Source organism: Rattus norvegicus, chromosome 13 (assembly GCF_021556685.1).
Source record: "Rattus norvegicus strain SHRSP/BbbUtx chromosome 13, alternate assembly SHRSP_T2T, whole genome shotgun sequence".
NCBI classification, from domain to species: domain Eukaryota; kingdom Metazoa; phylum Chordata; class Mammalia; order Rodentia; family Muridae; genus Rattus; species Rattus norvegicus.
The window spans coordinates 48,653,760-48,665,985 of record NC_141546.1 but is presented as its reverse complement, the minus strand read 5'-3'; the positions used below and the strand labels follow the sequence as shown (position 1 = coordinate 48,665,985).

General features: G+C 52.5%; 1 protein-coding gene across 2 annotated transcripts in view; it reads right to left on the bottom strand.

Annotated features, from left to right (window-relative positions):
* Positions 1 to 7,563, bottom strand: part of Syt2 (synaptotagmin 2) — a 111,067-nt gene extending 103,504 nt beyond the window's left edge. The window contains exon 1 of one of the 2 annotated variants that reach the window (XM_087580051.1): positions 6,966 to 7,563. The gene's annotated coding sequence lies outside the window, so the exon portion shown is untranslated. 2 annotated transcript variants of the gene reach the window in all.
* Positions 7,564 to 12,226: the final 4,663 nt, after the last annotated feature.

The window sequence follows — 12,226 nt, the reverse complement described above, 5'->3', positions numbered from 1 at the left end:
ACCCCAACTCCTGGCCACATGTGTCCCTTTATACAGCATCCTCAGAATGTGCAGCTGTGGGACCCGCTGGGCTGGGGGCGAGCATCCTCTCTACCTCCTTCCCATCCTCTCAGCCCCTGAGGAACTTGGGAGCTCACACCTACTCCAGGGAAATCTCCCAGCCTGGCAGTGGCTAAAGCTTTGGCTCCTCCCCCTGGACACACTGCTGCCCCTCTACCATCAGACTGGGTGGAATGGGAGCCAGGTATCCCTGACAGTTTCAGTCCTCCCTTCTCGGCCTCCCACCGCAGCCAGCATGGTTCCCGGCATCAAAGCGCTAATCCAATTTCGTGGCTGTGTTTCCCCCTTGCCTCCTGCAATGCCAGGATTGATTTGGAACCAGGGCGGCCTTATTAAAGTGATGCTTTTTCTCCTCACAGGAGACTGACACTGGGAGAGGGAGCCCTCCCCCACCAATTAACTCCACACTGCCTGCTCACACAATTCCTGCTCACACAATTCCTGCTCACACAATTCCTGCTCACACAGCTCCTGCTCACACAGCTCCTGCCCCTGAGGTTTACCTCTAACTTCTCTGGATTCTAGTGGTGAAGCTGGATTCCAGTCCTGATAGGTTTTCGTGCAGCTTCCTCCCCCATGCCTGCGCTGTGACTGGATGACAGCTCTCTCCTCCAAGTCTCCACCCCTCCCACCATCTGATCTTAGGTCCCTCACTGGTGCCTGTGGCTGCTCCAGCGATGAGGCACAAAAGGACCCATGGTTGGTTGTGAACATGGCAAGAGAAGACTGAAGAAGAAGATGATGATGAAGGACTATGTGTCTTTAAAATGAGTTCTCCTGCAAATGACACATAGGAGAAGTGAGTGCAGACTTCTAAGACATAGAGGACCCTCATATCACTGGGCCCCCTCCTCAGGCGCCTCAAAGCTGCCTCCAAAGCTCTTCTCTGCTCCAGCAAGCTGTGGTGGAGCAGGAAAAGGTAAGGGCTGCATAGCACAAAGAATTTCTTTTCCAATAAATTCATTAAAACTTCCCCAGTTATTTTTCAAAGCAGAAAGCAGAGGTCCAATACATCTGAGCCATTAGCTCAGACCAGAGTCAATGATAATGGAAAAAGCTATTTTCCTTAAAATTTCCGGCTGTCTGGGCGAACCCAGGTAACATAAAAAATAGTACTAAATAAATAATAAAGTCTGAGGCAAGTCATGTGCTAAGTGTCTTTATCCGAGCATTACACATTGTAGGATATATATATTAAGATACCACACTCTAGCCAGTAAATATACACTATTATTCTGTGTCAGTTAAAATACTCTTTTTTTTTAAAGATAGGGCCTCACTGTGTAGCCCTGGCTCGCCTGGAACTCATTCTGTAGACCTGGCTGGCTTCAAACTCACAGGGATCTACATGCCTTTGCCCCCTAAGTACTGAGATTAAAGGGGCACCCAGCAAAAATAATATTTTTTAAAAAGCTGGGTAATGGCTCACACCTGCTATCCTAATACTAATGAGGCTGAGGTAAGAGGAATGCCCAGTTTAAGATCATCCCGGGATATTCTGTAATCAGAGTATTCAGACCAGCCTGGGCTATACGGTAATAACCCTATCTGGAACAACACACACCCATGCACATGCACACATGCAGACGTGTGCACACACACACACCTAAGCTGAGCCTGAGTGGCTCTGCCTCTGTTGATTACACTGTAACACACCAAAGACCCCTTGCCCCAACTTTGCCTCACCACCAGCTCACCCGCTGGCTAGCCCAAGTGTGAGAGTATAGAGAGGGTTAAGCTCCTCCCGCCCAAGCCTGCCAGCCTCAGAGTAAAGCCCGTCCCACCCTCTCCCGCATTTCTACTCCCATCTCCCCGGTGCCTTCCTCACCCGTCACAACCACCTGCACTCACTATTAAGAGGCAGGGAGTGGTAATGGGAAAATTCCACCTCTAATTGCAGTATTCCCTAATTGCCGCTCCGGAGCCACCACATCAGCCCAATTATAGGCCGCCCAGACAGGGTTCTCCATGGCTGAGGACTCCCTGCCCCGCTCAGAAGTACCTGCCCTTGCAAATGCCCAGGCTGCCCAGTGCTGAGTGCTTGGGCCCTGCAGAGAGGACGGAGGCTCCAGTGACTGAGGAAGCTGGTGCTGGCAGGCAGCCAACCCAGGCTCTGGCGGCATCACCGCCCTACACTGGCTATCATGAATGTTCCTCTTGTGCGCTATGGGTCCCTGGTGTTCTGGGATCATTCCTGCCTTGTGTCTTTCAGAGTGTTGCTTAGTCCCTCCAAGTAGAAAGTAGAGAGAGCCCTGTTCCTTTATTGCAAGACTGGCCCAGTGGCAGCTGCGCCAAGACGGAGGGTAGGAGGTATGCAAGGAAATGGGTGGGGCTGAGTTCTGCCGCCGCCACCCACGCATGACCCACCCACGCATGACCCACCCAGGCTCCACCTTCTCTTATAACTATTTCTACAACTGCAATCTTGAGGCCCCAGATAAACTAGCCGATAAATATCTGGGGGCTACTTGGAAAATGCATGCTGGGTGCAACTCACACCCTGCTTTCCTATGTGGCCAGGGCTGGAAGGGCATCCAGAATCCCAGGATTCAGCAGCAGGGCACGGTGCCCCAGCCTGGAGACCACCCAAGAAGCAAGCTTCCACAGCAGCTCTTGCTTGACGTGCATCTGGGAGCCTGACCTGGAATTTACTTTTGGGGATAGCAGCTGAATGCCCCCCACAGTCCAGAACCAGACCCCAGTCCCCCAGGACTGTGATCTAGCCACCTGTCACCCCAGTGACCTCTTCGAACTGCCTGTTCCAGACGTGGAATGAAGGGTGGCTGGGACAGGTCCTTCCCGGAAATTAAGCTCTGGCAAGAAACGGCTCATTGGGCATCAGACACAACTGGCTGGAAGTTGGAGGTTCTGGAATGAGCGTCTACTCTGTTGTGGACAAGGACAGACAAACGTGGCTAAAAATTACGCACACAGCTCTCGCCCTGGACTGTTCCAGAACATACAGGCACTCATTCCCTTTATGGTCCCCCATTACCCTACGCTGGGGACAGACAGTTAAGCTCCATTCCACACATGAGACGACAGAGAATAAGATTTGATTAACAGTTTGCTTGAAGTCAGAGCGTGCGCAGAAGCAGGTGATGTCTGTAGTCACTACACTGCCTCTTGGGGGTGGGGGTGGGGGCGTTATGTGGCATTTCTCCACTTAAACTATGTCATTTACCACAGGCCTCCTGGATGCCAAGGGCGTCCAGGCTAAATCTCTGCTTGCTGGCCTGGCTTTCCGGCGGAGCAGATGGTGAGGAACCGACCGGTTGTAAGTGAGGATGCTCGAGTGGAGCATGTCAGACTGCATCAGTCCAGGAAGCCGTGGACTACCGTGACGATGGTATTAACGGTATTTACACATACACCCTGCAAGTATTAAAACATGAGACCTGTTTAAGGCATTGTTCTCCCGCCAGCTCTCACTAATGGCTTTTGTCACAGTTGCCATGAGTTCTCTGTGATGACATCTTCACCCGTGTGGCAGTGAGTGAGTGCAGGTGTGGGAGCCAGGCACAGCTCACTCCCCTCTGAATGCTAGCCACCTAGCATGACCCAGACAGGCTGTCAATGAGTAATAGCCATCTAGGCAGTGGGGTGCACACCTTTAATGCCAGCAGTGCGGAAGCAGAAGCAGGCAGATCTCTGAGTTAAGGGCCAGCCTGAACCACAGAGCAAGTTTCAGGGCAGCAAGAGCTACATGGAGAAACCTTGTAAAATCAAACAAACAAAAGCCAGGTAATAGTCAAGTGGTGGTATACACCTGTAATTCCAACACTGAAGAGGCTGAGGCAGGAGGATAATGAGTTGGAGACCAGCCTGAGCTGGTTCAAGGCCAGCCTGGGCTATATAACAAGATCCTGTCTCAAAACAATAACCAAGTCGTAGGTAGATACTGAAAAACCGTGAGAACGGATAAGGCAGCCAAACGACTCAGTAAGGTCCGCTGGGATGCAGAATCTGGAGCGGCAGGGATTGGGGGTGGAGAACGTAACTCAGTCGGCAGAAGGTTTGCCTAGTGTGTACAAAACAACCCCAGCACTGTACAAACCAGGTTTATGTTTTCTGGTTGGCCGGCTGGCTTTTAGCTCTGAGGTCAGGGGCTAGGGTCCACCACAGTGAGGAAGCCGTGGGCACAGGAGTACCAGGGAGCTGTAGCTAGGAGAACATACACGTGGACAGATCCGGAAGCGGAGAGCAGGGGGACGCTGCTGCTGTATTGGCTTCTCCTTTTTTCTTTTAATTCAGCCCCGGACCCCAGCCCAGAGGATGGTGCCCCTCATATAGAAGGCCGGTTTGTCCCTTCAAGGTAATCTGTGTAAAAGTCCTCATAGAGAACACTCCGAGGTACACCCCATTGATGTCCTAGGAGTTTCTTAATGCGACCCAGCTGACCCTCGAAACCGACCATTACACTGGCCCTGAGATTAGAGCCCAGGTCCACCTGGCTTTCTGTGGCCCTGCGTTGTACTTCCTGTTCTAACCATCGGCTGTATTAAGTCCTCTGTTGCTTCCTCTGGCTGGTCACTCCAGTGCCCAGGCAATATCCTTCTAACCTAGACATACATCTATGATATCTAGTCAAGACAAGCAAATTTAACTAATACTAGAGACTGTCTAGACCAAGAAAAGTCTACCTAACAAATCCAAGAGCTAAAGGAAGCAGTCAGTATTGTACCTAGCTCAGCCTTCTGTCCTCCAGGAGTGTGCCTCAGCCCCAGGTCTCCCCTTGCTGTCCTCCTGTGTGCCTGTATGCCTACTTCACTGTCTCTCTAGCCACCCTCCCCTGAGAGGGCAGCCCAGGCTCAGTGGAGAGGAAAGAGAGGGCTCAGACAGGGGAGCACAAGGATAGAACAGAAGCCACTCAAGGTCAGATGCCCAGATCCAGGACAATCGGGTAGCCCAGCAGGGAAGAGACACCTCCAGCCCTCCTGCCCCTGCCTGGATCTCTGAGGTATTAGGGGCAGCCTTGTAGCATTACCTGGAAACAGCCTGAAGGTGAACGGCTAAAATGAGCTGCAGCTGCAGTGTGGTCAGGAGATCCTGCCCTGCTCTGGAAAGGTGCTCCGTGATCAAGGGGTAAAACCAATGCTACTCAGGTGAGGCCAGGCAGCCTGCAGATACCAGTGCCTTCCCTTCCCCTGGTTTTGTGTTGATGCAGGGGCTGGAGGCACAAAGTGGAAAGAAATGTGTTCGTACAGCCCCTCCCCAGGAAGGACCCCAAGCTGTTTGGGGAAAGCTTGTGCAGTGCTGAACAAAACTGACTCACACAAAGGGTCTGGCCCTACACCTCCACCTGTGTGTCCTCTCCCTCCACAGTCCCTAGGCTCCCGTTGCCACCATAGGCCAGGTATAGAGGGTAAAGAGTGAGATTTAAGCCGGTGTGGTGCTAAGGAAAAGCCCTAATCCAAAGGGAGTCCAAGAGGATGTGGCAACGATGTATCAAGGAGCAGGGCAGAGGCAGCTGAGGCCAGAGCCCAGTTCTGAAGGCTGCAGTGTGCCTGGTGTGGACCTCTGAAACTGACTCACTCCTGAGCCCTGACACAAGCTGAAGCTTGCAGTGTCAGCCAGGCATGGTTCATTACATCGGAGCTGCCCTGCCCCTGCCCCTGCCCCTGCCCCTCTGGCCCAGCCTGAGGGGCACATTTCATGCCCATTTCTTCATTTTTAAAGCAGCCCAAAGGCTTGGTGTAAACTGGGGTTGGAGCTGGGGCTGGGGCTGGGGCCCGGGGCCGGGGAGGAAGCTAGAAGGATTAAGGGCCTCTGGTCCTGCTCCTCTTCAGCACCCGAGTGATGAAATGTCCAGCTTTCTTGAGCTAGGGATTGGACTGAGGACAACCTATTATGTTGGAGACGCCACCTCACACCCACAGCAGAAGAGGAAAAAGAGGGCCTACCCCATGCTCCCCAGGCTGACCCCAGTCTTTATTCAAGTGCCCCCTGAAAACCTGAGGGTTTTCTCCTCTGCTCACCCCCTTCCAACCGTCTCCTTCCCCCTGCCCTTTCCACACTGCAGTGGTCCTGCTGGGCCAGCGCCTCCTCTGTCCTTGCGCTGGCTTCTTCCGCTGCCTGCCAAGGAAAGAGACCTCCACCAGCACCCCAGGACTGAAAAAGGGAGACCCCATGCCGCTCGAGGCACCTGTGGAATGTGGGAAGGCAGGAAAAAAAAAACAGGGCACGAGGATTCATGGGATGAGAGAGGGGAAAGATGCGGCCTCTCTCTAAGTTAAAATAGAAAATTCGTGGTAGTGGAAAGAACGAGTGGCAAAAAAAAAAAAAAAAAAGGAAGAGTCCAGAAAGAAGAATGGGTTTGTTGGGCCTTGACGACCAGGGCTGAGCAGCGACAAGCCGTCCTAGGTGGTGCTGAGTCATGAGATTTGAAGGGACATCTCCATCTACCACCCCACCCCCACCCTCCGTCGCGTCCAAGACTGCTTCCCTGGACCCCTCACTTTCAGAGTTCTTCTCTGGCCCCCTAGCCTCGCACGGGCGACCTTCCCCTCTCCTCCCACGACGACGGTGCCGCAGATCCCTGAAGCTTGACCCGGGGCAAAAGAGGCAGGCTGGAGACGGCGCAAACAGGCGGGGGATGGGCGAGGCGCAAGTGGGGGCGTCCAGGGACGGAAATGCCAGGAACAGAGCGGGAGGGCGCAAGGGACCCCCGTCTCCTCCACCCTACAGCTCGCCGCGCAAACCTGCAGAGGAGCCTGCTTCTCGCTCCACGGCTCCGGCTCTCCCAAGCCAGAGGCTAGGAAAACTCTCCGCAAAGGACGGTGCGGGCGTCCGGTTCCCTTGGCCCCAAACTCCCGCGACCCCACCCACCCTCAGGGGCCGGAACCCTTCTGCACCTGGACTCAGAAGCCAGGATAGAGAAACTTTGGAGGGGCATCGGGACTCACCCGAAGGCGACCCCGGCGCGGCAGCAGAGATCCGCGGTCCCCGACGGAAAGCAGCGACGGGCTGCAGGGATGCGGCGCTGGCTACGGTCCAGCGGCGGTGGCCGTTCCCTGGGGGCGCGGAGTCCCCGCTCCGCCCCGGGTCCAACTCCGCTCCGAAGTGCCTTTGCCGCAAGACTTGCTGAGCTTAGCAGTCTGCGACCGGGCGGAGGGAGGGGCTGATCGATGGGCGAGCGCGAGCGCGGCGAGCGCTGCAGTGAGGGGAGGAGACCCGGCGGGCGGTGCGGGAGAGCGGGCACGCGCCAGGAGGTGCGGGGCGGGCGTGCCTGCGGGACTGTCCTCGGTGTGCAGCACGCTGGGCGCCGCACCCCCGCCTCGCCTCCCGTCAAGGTCAGGGAGGCCGCTCCCGGGACAGGAAGAGCGGGCAGGGGAAGGGTCCTGTCCCCTCCACCCCAGGTGGCTTGGCTCCCAAGAGCCGGCTTCCACCTGACCTCCGCAACCGCTCACTGCAGCCCGGGGCTAGGAGTTGGGCACAAGAGCGCCCATAACCATTTTGGGATCCCTGGACCTCTTTCCTCTTCCTCCCCCTCGCAGGAAGGCCATCTCCACCTATAGCGGTCTGCGGGAACAGTGGGGCTTCCGAGAGGATAAGAATAATGAGGAAGAGAATCCCTGCAAGAGGGAGGCGGGATGGGGGCTGTGAAAATAGAGTATTGGGGATGAAATGTACCTTAGTAAGGGAGAGAGAAATACAACTAAATGAGGGCTTTTTCACACATTTGTTTTCTAAAAGTGTAAGATGTTGCTGTGAAGAGATTACCGGATGGTTGCTGATGGACAAACAGCTTCGAGGCCCTGAGCCAAAAGCAGCTCCCTGCGCTGTAGAGCCAGGGCAGAAAGAACCGCAGCACCGCTAGCCTGCCCAGATGCTGGGCACCGGGAGACTGCTCCCGGTGCACAATCTTCTTAAAATATTTTTAAATTTTTAAAATTACATTTGCTGTTTGTTCATTCTCTCTCCCCCCCCCTCTCTCTCTCCAATTTACAGTAGTTACTGCTCCTGCCTTCCATGTGAGCCCTGGGATCCTGGGCTCCCTTTACCCACTGAGCCTCCTTTCAGACCCCCACCCCCACCCCACTTTAACCCTCTTGGAGTAGACTTTTGTTTCTGAGACTGGGTTTTTCTCTGTAGCCCTGGCTGTCCTAGAACTCGCTCTGTAGACCAAGCTGGTCTCGAACTCACAGACATCCTCCTTTCTCTGGCTCCTGAGTGCTGGGATTAAAGGAGTACGCCACTACCGCCCAGTTTGGAGTCCACTTTAATAACAGGCAGTAGCGTCCTGCCTTGCTCCTGGATACCAAACAGTGGACCGGAAGTCAGTCCTCCATACATATTTGCTCTTTGAGAAAATGACAGGTGGGATGACGGACCATGAGGGACTGCAAAGCACAGGTGGGGGTTCCGGGTTAAAGGTGAGAGAACAGAGCAGAGGGGGCCTTCCGGATCACACACCCAATGTCAGAATTCTTCAGAGGAAGGGAACAAGTGGCAGGTCAGTAGTTGTCATGAGACAATGGAATGTTCTTAAACCACTCTGCAGCCCCATAACAGCCTCCACGCAACTGTCTGAAGGAAACAACGCAGGAGGAAGTGAGGAAACAAGTTTGAATCTTTGGGAAGTGAGGTGGGACCGGGTGTCATCATGTTGCCCTCTGCTCAGCCACCCTAGCCTTAGATGTGTTTGAGGACTTGTCCAAGGGGTAAGCTCTGTGCCCCTCCTGATAACATGTATCTGCAGGATTTCAGTCAGAAAAACTGCAGTGCCCATGTAGTGCAACTCTTCCATGGGGCTGGCAGCATTCGTCCAGTCGAAGCCCATGTCAGTCTGGACCCCAGCTCCTCTCAAGCACACGTCTGCACCCAGCGGCTTAGCCTGGAAGCCAGTCTGCTTCCCAAGGCTATTAGAAGAGTCGGGTGCCTCAATCAGTTTGGTTAAGTGAAAGTGTGGTGTCCCTGGTTACAGCGTTAATGTTCTTTTAATTCAAGAATTTAATTCGAGAATGTCTGGTTCTAAAGCTAATCAGCTTGCTGTCCCTCTTGCTCATTTCCCTAGGCTTCAAGACTAGAAGAGGAAAGAATTTAAAAGGCACATGCTCCTCCACCCCCAGCGCGTGCCTAGATACTTCACGTTTCAACTGTTTTCCTTAAGAAGATATGCCATGGGGTGCCACCACAGGCCCATCGTTGAAGTGCATTCCCATCCAAGGACTCTGCCTCCATGAAAGATCGAAAGATCGTTCTGAGCCAATGTGGATGGGAACTCTGCCTCCCCTTGGCCATTGTTTCTCTGCCTTCTCCTGCTTCCCTGAGCTCTTGTGTTCTGTTTTTGCCTACATAGGGGAGAGAAACCAGCAGGGGACTGCGTACACACAGACAAAGACACACAGACACACGTGCAATCCCTGGCTCCACGGGTTTGCTCACCAACTGATTCTGTAGCCATGCCAAGCTTAAGTGTAGTTTAAGCTATATTTTATTCAAGTTAGTATGCTTATACTAGTCTACTTGATTTCTAGATCTCCCATAAAAATGCCTTAAGTACAGAAGACATTAGGCCATCAAGTGGGGAAGGGTAAAACACGAATTAAAATAAAGTGAGACACCATGCGATCCTTATGCTATCCTAATTAGAAAGATCCCAGCAGAGGGTAGCCATGCACACCTTTGATCCCTGCAGCAGGTGGAGTTTGAGGCCAGCCTAGTCTGCATAGACAGTTCTCGGACAGCCAGGGCTACACAGAGAAACCCTGCCTCAATCAGCCAATTAACCGGTCAATAAGTCCCCTATGACAAGTGGCAAGGGTCGAGTTTCCCAGGGAGAATTATAATTATTTATTCATTGTATAACAAAATAATAAAACATTACTGCTGTGGCTGGGAAGACAGCTCATCAGTTAACAGCGTTCACTGCTCTTCAGAGGGTTTGGATTTGGTGTCCAGCACCCACATGGTGGCTCACGACCATCCATAAATCAAGTTCCCAGGGATCCAATCCCCTCTTCTGGCCTTCATGGTATCAGGTCCACAGGTGGTACAAACATGTATGCAGATAAAAACACTCCTACACATAAAATAATAAATCGTATAGCACATTACTACCAAGCTAGGAGAGGATTCTAGACTACAGCACGAGAGTGGAGGGCAGAGGAGTCCTGTGTAACTTTGTGGCCCTCGGAAGAAAACGTCTTCAAGTTTTTAGTTCTCTATCTAGCTTACTGAAGAAGCTCATAAAGTTGCTGCTAATGACTGCAGGTGTATCAGATCCCGGGGAGTGGAGACAACTATAAGGATTTGGTCTTTCCCCGTCTTCTCTCACCTCATTTGTCTGGAAGTGCAAAGAATCTTCTCAGATTCAAAACAAGCAGTGCCCTACACTGTGGAAGCAGACAACTGCTCCCTGGTGAAGCACCAAGCTTTATGTCACACTGAGCTCTATGCCCAGACAGTTGGACTGAGCCTGGGCTCTCCTTCACCGCTCTGAATGGGCAGGAGATGGCTCCGAGCTGCTTTACCCGCCCACTGTTGGTGAACCAGCTAAGACAGAGAGATACTCCATGCATCCGGTTGTAAGCTTTCTGGAACGTGAAGAACAACTGGCTCAGAATTAGCAATCAGAAAAGGCAGGACGTCTTCCCTTTGCAGAGGGCACCCACGGGCTTTGAAGCCCGCCACCATGACAGGATGAAAGGCGCTGAGCTGAAACCCTTTCGGTACAATTAACCTCGCGCTTTAACATCCCAGTGCCCATGAAAACTTCCATAAATTGGGGTTGTATCATAGAACTAACTGCCTTTCAGATAACCCCTAGCTGTGGGAGGTGAGCACCAAACACCACAGCAGAAGAAGGCAGGGAAAGAGCTGCGGCCCACATTCCCCAGGCCCACCTACCACCCTTCTCTATTTGTCACCAATAAAGATGGAGCAATTCTCTCGAGGTCCGGACTCATCAACGTACCCATCTTCTGCCCACTACACACTTCATTGCCTGCGTCTGGCTCTTGGGAGCCTTGCTAGGGACGACAATGAGGAGGGGACACTGACAAACCTCAAGTTCACAGCTACCTTGTGAGAGAGATATATGTACCAGCAGGAAAGTTAAGGTGTCCTTGGGTCCCCAGTGAGAGCCACTGCCTCATAAGAAGAGCAGCAAAAGACTGTGGATTCCCCCTAAGAACCTGCCATCTGCCTCTGTAGGAGGGATGTTCCCCGGGGATGCAGTGCAGATAAACACAGGCACTCATGGGTCAGGGTATGCAGTGTGCTCACTGAAGATCCTGAGCAGAGAAGGACAGCCCTCTGAGCCCACCAAATCCTTTCCCTATGGTTGAATGGAGATTTCCACCACCTTAAGAGACTCACTGGCTAAATAGTTCATGGGACGGGAGAGGTGGCTCAGCAGTTAAGAGTTCTTTTTTTTTTTTTTTTTTTTTTTTTGGTTCTTTTTTTCGGAGCTGGGGACCGAACCCAGGGCCTTGTGCTTCCTAGGTAAGCGCTCTACCACTGAGCTAAATCCCCAGCCCCAGCAGTTAAGAGTTCAATCTGGTTCAGAACGCAGCAAGCACCAAGGCGGCTCACATCTGTAACTCTAGTTACTAGAGATCTGACGCCCTCTTCTGACCCCCGTGGGTACTGCATGCACATGGTGCCCAGACATCCATGCAGGCAAAAACTTCCACATACGTCTAATAAATCTAAAAAAAAAAAAAAAAAAAAAAAAAAAATTAGCTACCTCAGAAAAAGCCATACTAGGAAAAATCAAAATAGCTTTGTAGGGTGTGCGTGGGGAGTCCTGAAAGGTCAGAGAAGCCAGGGCAAGACCACGCTAGAATCCACACACCAGCTCTGATTTTCCTTGTTAAGGCACTGAATCAAAGGCAGTGAAGGAATTAAGTTCAGGAAAACTCTGCAGTTTGACTGAAGGGCTTGTAAGGTCCCTCCCCTTGCTAGCCTCTCAAAAGATGCCTCACGGGGAAGGAGATGTAGCCCTGTAGCCCGGTGGGGCAGCACTTCTCTAGGAACCAAGCCTCGAGCCTCCAACACTGACAGTAAAAGCAAGGAATGACCGCTATTCCTGGAATTTTGTTCATTGAGATGGGATGATTTGAGTTCAAGACCAGCCTGAGCTACACAGCAAGCTCTATACCAACTCGGAATACAGAGTGCAACCCTTTTTCTTTAAAAAAAAAAAATCACTAAATCAAAG